General features: G+C 33.8%; 1 pseudogene; it reads left to right on the top strand.

Annotated features, from left to right (window-relative positions):
- Window positions 1-761: 761 nt before the first annotated feature.
- Window positions 762-6,256, top strand: LOC120618912 (26S proteasome regulatory subunit 10B-like; annotated as a pseudogene).
- The last annotated feature ends 3,298 nt before the right edge of the window (window positions 6,257-9,554 follow it).

Genomic DNA, 9,554 nt, shown 5'->3' with positions numbered 1-9,554 from the left:
ATTCAAAGAAACATGAGAAACATTGCTCTAAAGTGTACCCATGTGGATGTGGGCCAAACCAGCACTACCTCAGAAACGACCTCAGTAAGAAAAGGTAGATATGTCAGTGTCAGAACAGCGGAGAGTATTAGATCCTTAAGCAAATACTCTAAATAGTGTATCTGAACTGAGAAAAATTAGTTGACATGTAATCTTTTTAAAGTCATCTAATATTAATCTCTCTGTAACTTAAAGATTTTCTTAACAGGTGTAATAATTGGGTCTTTTTCAGTGTAGATACATCCCTGAGTACCATTTTGTTGGCTTGTTTTTCCATTTCACAATAAAGTAATAAGATATAATAATCCTCTCAAAAAACTTAATGTATATTAACAATTTTTCTTCTTGGTCATATAATAATAAGAAATTACCTTTTGATATTAAAACCACATCATATTACTATATATTAAAGTCAAAATTAAATTTCCACAGAGAAAAGGAAAAGAAACTAACCACACCAAATAAAGGTTATACTTATGCTATGGAATTTACCCAGAATACAAAGCAGTCATCTTTGAAAAATGCCGCAGTTATATTTTAATTATAGCCATCCTAGTGAGTGTGAAGTTGTGCAGCATTGTGGTTTTGATTTGCATTTCACTAATGATTAATGATGTTTAGCATCTTTTAATGTGTAGTATATTGGCCATTTTTAAATCTTTGGAGGAATGTCTATTTAAGCCCATTTTAAAATCAGGTTGTTTGATATTATTGTTAAGTATAGGAGTTCTTTATATATTATGGATATTTACCCCTTATCAGATATATAATTTGTAAATATCTTTTCCCATTCTGTGCATTGCCATTTCGTTTTGTTGATTATGTCGTGTATTGCACAAATTTTTTTAATTTTGGTGTATTCCAGCTTATATATTTTTACTTTGGTGTCATATCCCAGAATTCATTGTGAAATCCAATGTCGTGAAGCTTTTTTCCCTATGTTTTCTTCTAAATATTGTATAATTTTAGCTCATATTTAGGTCTTTGGTCTATTTTAGTGTTTATGTAAGGTGTAAAGTAAGAGTCCGACTTCATTTTTTGCATGTAGATCCTAGTGTTTCCAGCTCTGTTTGTGGAAAAGAGTGTTCTTTCCCCATTGAATAATCTTGGGGCACCCATGTAAAAAATCATTTGACCATATATGTGAGAGTTTATTTCTGAACTCTCTATTTTTTTCCATTGATTTATATGTTTATCTTTATGCCAGTACCATACCGTTTTGATCATTCCAGTTTTTGTAGTAATTCTGTAATCAGCAAGCATGAGCAAGCATCAGCAAGAACAAAAATTCCAATTTTTGTTCTTTTTCAAAATTGTTTTGGTTATTTGGTGTCCCTCGAGGTTCCATATGAATTTTAGGATGGGTTTTTCTGTTTCTGCAAAAACAAAAACAAAAACAAAAAAACAACATTGGGATTTGATAAGGATTGCATTAAATCTGTAGATCTCTTTGGGTAGGGTAGTATCCCTCTTATGTGAATAATTTCATTTTATCCATAGAACTATGAGGTAGATACTATTACTTTTCTCATTTTAAGTGTATGGAAACCGAAGTTTAGCAAGATACAATCAATTTTGAAGTTCCACATGTATAAAGAATGGGTGCTGGAATTTGGACTTAGGTAGTCTGACTCCAATGCCAAAGTTCATAACCAGTTGACATGCTGCTATTTATAGCTTTGGCAGTACACATATAAAGTAGCAATAAACTAGGTAAGCATTCTGCAGTGATCCTTGGTTATATTTTCCAGGTAGCAAGATGACAAAATCATTTTAGTTCCTAGTGGAAATTATTTAAGTATATTTTTAGTTGGTTTACTACAGCCTATCCTCCAAACAAAAGAATTTAAGTGCACAACAATTTGATAAGATGTAGAAAGTAAGTCTTTGTAGAGGAACAATATGAGGATGATGAGAGAAAGTCGAAAGTAAATGAACTTAGACAAAGCTTTGATTGGATGACTGTTGACTCTGATACTACTCTGCCAAAATATAAGGAAATATTATTTAAATTGGACACTCTCAAATCTATACATATATTTGGTTGCTTGAGGAACTGAACCATGTTTTCCGAAGTCACTGTAATATTTGCTATGTGAAGGAGGGTTACTGGTGTGCAAGAAGAGGATCAGAGACTTAGTTGAAGTCATTCATTTTATAGCTGAGGAAGCTAAATACAAAGAAGTTACCTTAACTTTCCTATATCACAGATCCGATCGAGAGCAAAACCAGGCTAGAACCCAGGTCTTTGACTCTGATGGATGCTCTTTATATTAAAATATGATAAATTACCTTATTTTTTGAAGAAACGGGCCTAGGTTGTAAACAAACCATAAACTTATTTAATCTTAATTAATTAACAGATCTTATTTAATTATTTAATTAACAGATCTTTTTTTGTGAGCCCACAGTGAACAAGGGACTATGCTAAACACTATTAGTAAACAAAACTTTTCAGATCCTCAAGGGATATTTAGTTGAGAACGGAGTAGGATATAGCTTTAGAAAGCATTACAAAGATAACTTGCAAATATCTACGGAGTAAAAAAGAACATAAAGTAGCAGCACATCTCTAAAAGGAAGTTACTTCTGATGAATTTGCAGTAGAGGAAATAAGTGGTAGGTAAAACTGAAGTGGTATCAGTTATACAGGTAAGATAGCAAATAGATATTTATTATTTTTTAATCAAGTAAATAACCTGGGAAATGTTAACCTAGAACCAGGGTTACAAAACTATTTTGTATGATGGTGAATGACCCAGAAAATTATACGAAATTAAGCCATACGTAACTACAATTCACAGCTATATATGGGGGTTCAGAGCTCAGAACCCCTAAGTAAAAACTTTTGATTCTTGTTTTTATCTCTTATATTCTTTCCATTCTTCCTCCTCACTGTCTCCATCAATCTTTTTTGCACTCTCTTATAATTTCATGCCTGTACTATTGTAATAACCAAAATTAGTCTTCCTACCTTCTCATTAGTCCTGCACATCACTGTCAGGTCATTCTTCCCATAGCACGGTTTTATCCATGTCACTCTTCTGCTCAGAAGCTTTCTATCTCTCCCCATTTTCTACTGAATAAAGTTCAACACCTCAGACTGTCACCAGAGGCAGAGCCAGATTTTAACATCAAAAGGAAGGGAATCTCAGGTATGGCCTGCTTTGTTGGTTGAACAACAAGAAAAAAGTACCTTTTTTTTTTTTTAATGACACCATCATTTGATTACCTTTTCCACTTGTCTCCTGTATTAACTTTCATACTACTCTCACTAGCATCATTTCATTATAATCTTAACAACTGTTATGTCAATGTATTATAAATTACTGAAAAATGCCACTTTTCAGGAGAAATATGCTCAGGAGGAATAACTCTGTCTGCTCCCCTTGTAAACTAGGATCTATCTGTCATTCCAAGACCTCCAAAACATATCTCAAACCTCCTTACCTAGATTTATCTCACTATTCATCAATAATAATTTTCCAATCTGGCCAAACTGGTTTATTCACCATTCATTTCCTGAAAATATCTTGTAGCTTGAACTAGAGATGTGGGAATAGAAATGGAAAGAAGTAGGGAAGTATGCTACTGATGGATTGGATGGGAGGGGTGAGAGAAAGGAGCAAATTACGGCTGTCTCTTAGGTTTGGTCTGAGCAACCAAATGGATGGTTGAACTATTTATTTACTTACATGAGGGAGGGGGCAGTTCAGAAGAATCCTATTTTGGACATGTTAAATTTGAAAAGCCTATTAGCTATCCAACTAGAGATATCACATAGGTAATCATTAAAAATAATAGATTTGGGTAAGGTAACTTAAGGAAGTGTTAGAAAAAGGAAGCAAGTAAAGGATCAGAACTTGAGACAATCTAACATTTAGAGGTTAGACTGAGGAGGAGTCAAAGAAAAGAAAAAATGGTCAGTGAAGTAAGAGTGGGATTTCAGAAAAGCAAGATAAAAATGTGTTTTAAGTAAGAGAAAGTGGTCAACTGTGTTGAATATTTTTTACTGAAGAACCTTGCAATAGGAGCACCATGAACTGACCACTGTAATTGGCCACAGTGAACTGATGGATAAGTTCAAAGGTCAGTGTCCACACTTTATCAAGCTGAAGAGGTTATGAGGTTGGTAAGGAAGTGGAGACAGTAAATGTAGACTACTGTTTTGAGAAGTTTTGCCATGAAGGAGAGCAGGAAAATAAGGTGAAAACTTCATGTGGATGTGAAGAGAGGGCTCTTGGTATTTAGTTGGAGATCCTAAACCAAGTTTATATGCATGAGCCATAAAAAAAAAGAGAGGCTGATGATATGGGGAAGAGAATTACAAAAGGAGTGAAATTTTGAATGGGAACCAGAACACAAGAGAGATCATGGACACTTCTGCAATTGTAACTAGAGAGAAAATGGTACAGGTAGGTAGAATTCATAGTGGAAACACAAAAGCATTATCCTCTGATTAACTATTTTCTCACTGAAGTTTAAGTGAAATTACCATCTGAGGCTGGTAATTTGATGTTAGGCCCATGTCTCATTCAATTACTCTTTCCTGAAACATGCAGCTGAGGCTTCTGCTTCTGGCCTGATAGAATAACCTGGACCAGATTTGCCCTTCTCCTATAAGCAATTGGAGAACTGGATAAAACATGAAATACCTAAAATCAGACATTGGATAAAAGGCACAACTGTGATCCCTAAGAGAAGGAAAAAAATGAGATGAGCCTCACGATAGTTTCAACAATAGAAGCTATTTAAACTGAAGCACAAAGAATAAAAAACAAACAGAGCCTCACTGACCTTTGGGATACTCTCAGGCAGTGTAATCTGTGTAGTGGAGTCCCAGAATAAAAAGTAGAAGAGAATTAAAAAATTTGAAGAATGAGTAAAATTTTTCTGGATGCCAAACAGTAAACTCACAAAATTCAAGAAGCTCATGAGCCCTAAGCAGAATAAAGCCACACCAAAGCACGTTAAAAACTGTTCGTTTAGAATTATGCAAAATATCCTCCAAAGTAAAAATACCCTTCAAAATAAAGACTTTCATTTTCTATAAAATATTTTCCAAAATAAAGACTTTTTCAGAAAACCAAAAGCTGAGAGAATTCATCATTAGATTACTTATACTACAAGAAATAATAAAGTTCTTTAGACAAAAAATTTATACTACATGGAAACTTGATTCTGCAATAAAGGATTAAAGAGAGCCAGATGATGAATATGAAGGCAAATATAAACTGCTTTCTTCTTTTTGATTTCCTTAAAGTTGGGTTGGGCAGGGCCATCTATCCCCCTCCTTCCAGGGCTGCTCTCCTCCCTCATTCCACCTCTACCCCCACCCCAGCGGCCTTGGCCATTGTTGATATCTCCTATGAGTGATGGCATCTCGTCATGGCAGACCATAGAGATAATGAGCTTCAAGACTATCACAAAAATGATGCTAGAGAACGAGAACATAAACAGTTGTCTTAAACAGTTAAGGGAATAATGAAAAGAATTTACCAATCAGTATGAAAATTGTCTGAAAATGATCTGAAGGCCTTACAGTCACCAAATCTGGATAAGTTATGGGTGAAATACTTAAAGAATTAATGGAAGAAAAAGTCATTGTTAAAGCTACAAATGGACCAAGATATGTTGTGGTTTGTCATTGTCAGCTTGAAAAAAGTAAGCTGAAGCCAGAAACAAGAGTTGCTTTGGATATGATTACATTAATATTTTCTAAGGTCTACTGGCTTACAGCATGTAGCATAAAAACACAGGGAATATTTTTTTTTTCTGTGATTGGGGCATTATAAACAGATCAAAGAATAAAGAGTGGTAATAGAAATACCTCTTATAAACCTAGAATTATTCCAGTTTAGGGATAATACCTCTAAAGGGCTGTTTATTATATGGACCACCAGTTATAGGAAACACCGATTAAACAAGAGCTGTTCTTAGTCAGCTGGACTACAATTTCTTATATGTTATATCTAGTTCTATTGCAGACAAGTGCACTGGTGAAAGTTCTTGTTTGATTAGAGGAATGTTTAATTATGAAGGGATCATCAGCTGTGCATTTAAAAAATTTATTTTTATTAGTCTCAATTATACAGCAGCATGGTTAGACATTTCTGCAATTTATGAAGTGATCCTCTTGGTTAATTTAGCGCCCACCATTACAATATTATTGCCTATATGCCCTACACTGTATTCCACATCCCTGTGACTGTTTTGTAACTCCTAATTTGTATTTCTTCATCCTTTCACCTTTTCACACTGGCCCCTACTCCACCTCCCCTCTGGCAATCATCAGTTTGTTCTCTGTATCTGTGAGTCTGTTTTCATTTTGTTTGTTCATTTCTTTTGTTCCTCAGATTCCGCATATAAGTGAAACCAAATGGTATTTGTCTTTCTCTGTCTGACTTATTTAGCTTAATACCTTCTAGGTCCATCCATGTTGTTGCAAATGGTAATATTTTATTTTTAATGGCTAATATTCCATTGTACATATGTACCATAACTTCTTTATCCAATCGTCTATAGATGGGTACTTAGGCTGCTTCTATATCTTGGCTATTGTGAATAGTACTGCAGTGAACATAGGGGTGCATATACCTTTATGAATTAGTGTTTTGATTTTCTCTGGCTAAATACCATAAGTGCAATTGCTGAGTCAAAAGGTAGTTCTATTTTTAATTTTTAAAAGAGCTTCCAAACTGTTTTCTGTAGTGGCTACCAATTTGCAATCCCACTAACAGTGTATGAGTGTTCCTTTTTCTCTATATCCTTGCCAATACTTGATTTTTGATTTATTGATGATAGCCATTCTGACAGGTGTGAGGTCAGAATGGCTATCATCAATAAATCAAAAATCAAGTATTGATTTTTGCATTTCTCTAATCATCAGAGAAATGCTAATTATTTTTATTTATTATTATTATTATTATTTATTATCATTATTTATGCCTACAGAATCTGGTCTTTCTAGGTGGTCTCCCATCCAAGTACTAACTAAGTCCTACCCTGCTTAGCTTCTGAAATTAGATATCGGGCTTGTTCAGGGTGGCATGGCCATAGACCATAGACTGTAGCTCCATTGGGGTGTGAACCCAGAATTCTGCATGTAAAGCAGATGTGCTAACTGCTACACTATGGAACCACGTCCGAGAAATGCAAATTAAATCTGATTTTAATTTGCATTTCTCTGATGATTAGTGACCTTGATCATCTTTTCATATCTCTATTGACCATCTGCTTTTGGAGAAATACCTGTTCAAGTATTCTGCACATTTTTTAATTGGATTATTTGGATTTTTATTTGTTTTGTTTTTTTTTTGGTGTTGAGTTGTATGAGTTTTTTATAAAATTTGGATATGAACCCTTTATCAGATGTTTCAAAGAGCAATATCTTCTTCCATTCAGTAGGTTGTCTTTTTGTTTTGTTGATAGTTTCCTTTGTAATTTAAACACTTTTTAGTTTTATGTAGTCCCATTTGTTTATTTTTTTCTTTTGTTTCCCTTGCCCAAGGAGATATATCAGAAAACATGTTACTCAGAGCAATGTCAGAGAGTTTACTAGCTATTTTTTCTTCTAGGAGTTTTATGGTTTCAGGTCTTACATTTAAGTCTTTAATCCATTTTGAGTTTACTCTTGTATATGGTGTAAGAAGGTGGTCCAGTTTTATCGTTTTTTGCATATATCTCTCTAGTCTTCCCAACACTATTTATTGAAGAGACTGCCTATATCCCACTGTATACTCTTGCCTCCTTTGTCATATATTAAATGAGCACATGGGCATGGATTTATTTCTGGGCTCTCATTTCTGTTCCATTGATCTATGTATTTGTTTTTTTGCCAGTACCATGCTTTTTTGATTACTATAGCCTTGTAGTATAGTTTGATATTAGGTAGTGTGATACTTCCAACTTTGTTTTTTTTTTTTTCCTCAAGATTGCCATGGCTATTCAGGATCTTTTATACTTCCATATAAATTTTTAGATTATTTGTTCTAGTTCTCTGAAAAATGCCATTGGTGTTTTGATAGAGAGTACATTGAATCTATAGATTGCTTTGGGTAGTATGAACATTTTAATGATGCTGATTCTTCCTATCCAGTAGTATGGTATATGCTTCCATTTATTTGTATCTTCTTCAATTTCTTTTTACACGAAAATAATTTTCTAAGTATGGGTCTTTTACCTCCTTGGCTAAATTTACCAATCAGTATGGACATCCTTGTCTTGTTCCTGATCTTAAGACACTGTTAGTTTTTCCCACATTGAATATGTTAGCTGTAGCCTTGACATATATGGCCTTAATATGTTGAGGTATGTTCCCTCTATTCCCACTTTGCTGAGAGTTTTTATCATAAATATATGCTGGATTTTGTCAAATGCTTTTTCTACATCTATTGATATGATCGTATAATTTTTATTTTTCAATTTGGTAATGTGGTACATCACATTAATTGATTTGCAGATATTGAACCAACCTTGCACTCCAGGAATAAATCCAACTTGATCATGGAATATGACATTTTTAATGTATTGCTGAATTTGGATTGCTAATATTTTGTTGAGAATTTTTGTATCTATATTCATCAAGGATATTGGCCTGTAATTTTCTTTTTTTGTAATGTCCGTCTGGTTTCGGAATCAGGGTAACAGTGGCCTCAAAAGGAGTTTAGGAGCCTTCCTTTCTCTTGAATTTTTTGCAATAGTTTGATATTAGGTGTTAATTCTTTGAATGTTTGGTAAAATTCACCAAATTCACCTATGAGCCATCTGGTCAAGGACTTTTGTTTTTTGGGAGTTTGAGTACTGATCTGATTTCATTGTTGATAATCAGTCAGTTTAGATTTTCTGTTTCTTCTTTACTCAGTCTTGGGAGACTGTATGTCTCCCAAGGAATGTACCTCTCTAGGAATGTAGCCATTACTTCCAGATAGTCCAATTTGTTGGCAAATAATTGCTCATAGGATTTTGTTATAATCCTTTGTATTTCTATGGATTCCATAGTTACTTCTCCTCTTTTGTTTCTGATTTTATTTATTTGGGTCCTCTCTCTTTTTTCTTGATAAATCTGGTTAAGGGTTTATCAATTTTGTTTATCCTTTCAAAGAACCAGCTCTTGGTTTCATTGATATTTTGTGTTGTTTTTCTAGACTATTTTATTTCCACTCTGATATTTATTATTTCCTTTCTTCTACTCACTTTGGGCTTTGTTTGCTGTTCATTTTCTAGTTTTCTCATGTATATGATTAGATTGTTTAATTTAGCTTTTTCTTGTTTCTTGAGGTAGGTCTGTATTGTTATGAATTTCCCTCTTAGGACTGCTTTTGCTGTGTCTCATAAATTTCCAGTCTCTGTATTTTCATTTTCATTTGTCTCTAGGTATCTTTTGATTTCTTCCTTGATCTGATTGTTAACCCATTCATTGTTTGTTTGTTTGTTTATTTTAGGCGAGGCAACCCTTGATTGAACTCACAGATTGCAAAAACCTTATCAGCTTACAAGCAATTATTATTTTATTT

The sequence above is a fragment of the Pteropus medius genome, unplaced genomic scaffold (genome assembly GCF_902729225.1).
Source record: "Pteropus medius unplaced genomic scaffold, Ma_sr-lr_union100, whole genome shotgun sequence".
NCBI classification, from domain to species: Eukaryota; Metazoa; Chordata; class Mammalia; order Chiroptera; family Pteropodidae; genus Pteropus; species Pteropus medius.
The sequence above is the reverse complement of the archived record's forward strand: the minus strand, read 5'-3'. Positions and strand labels throughout refer to the sequence as shown.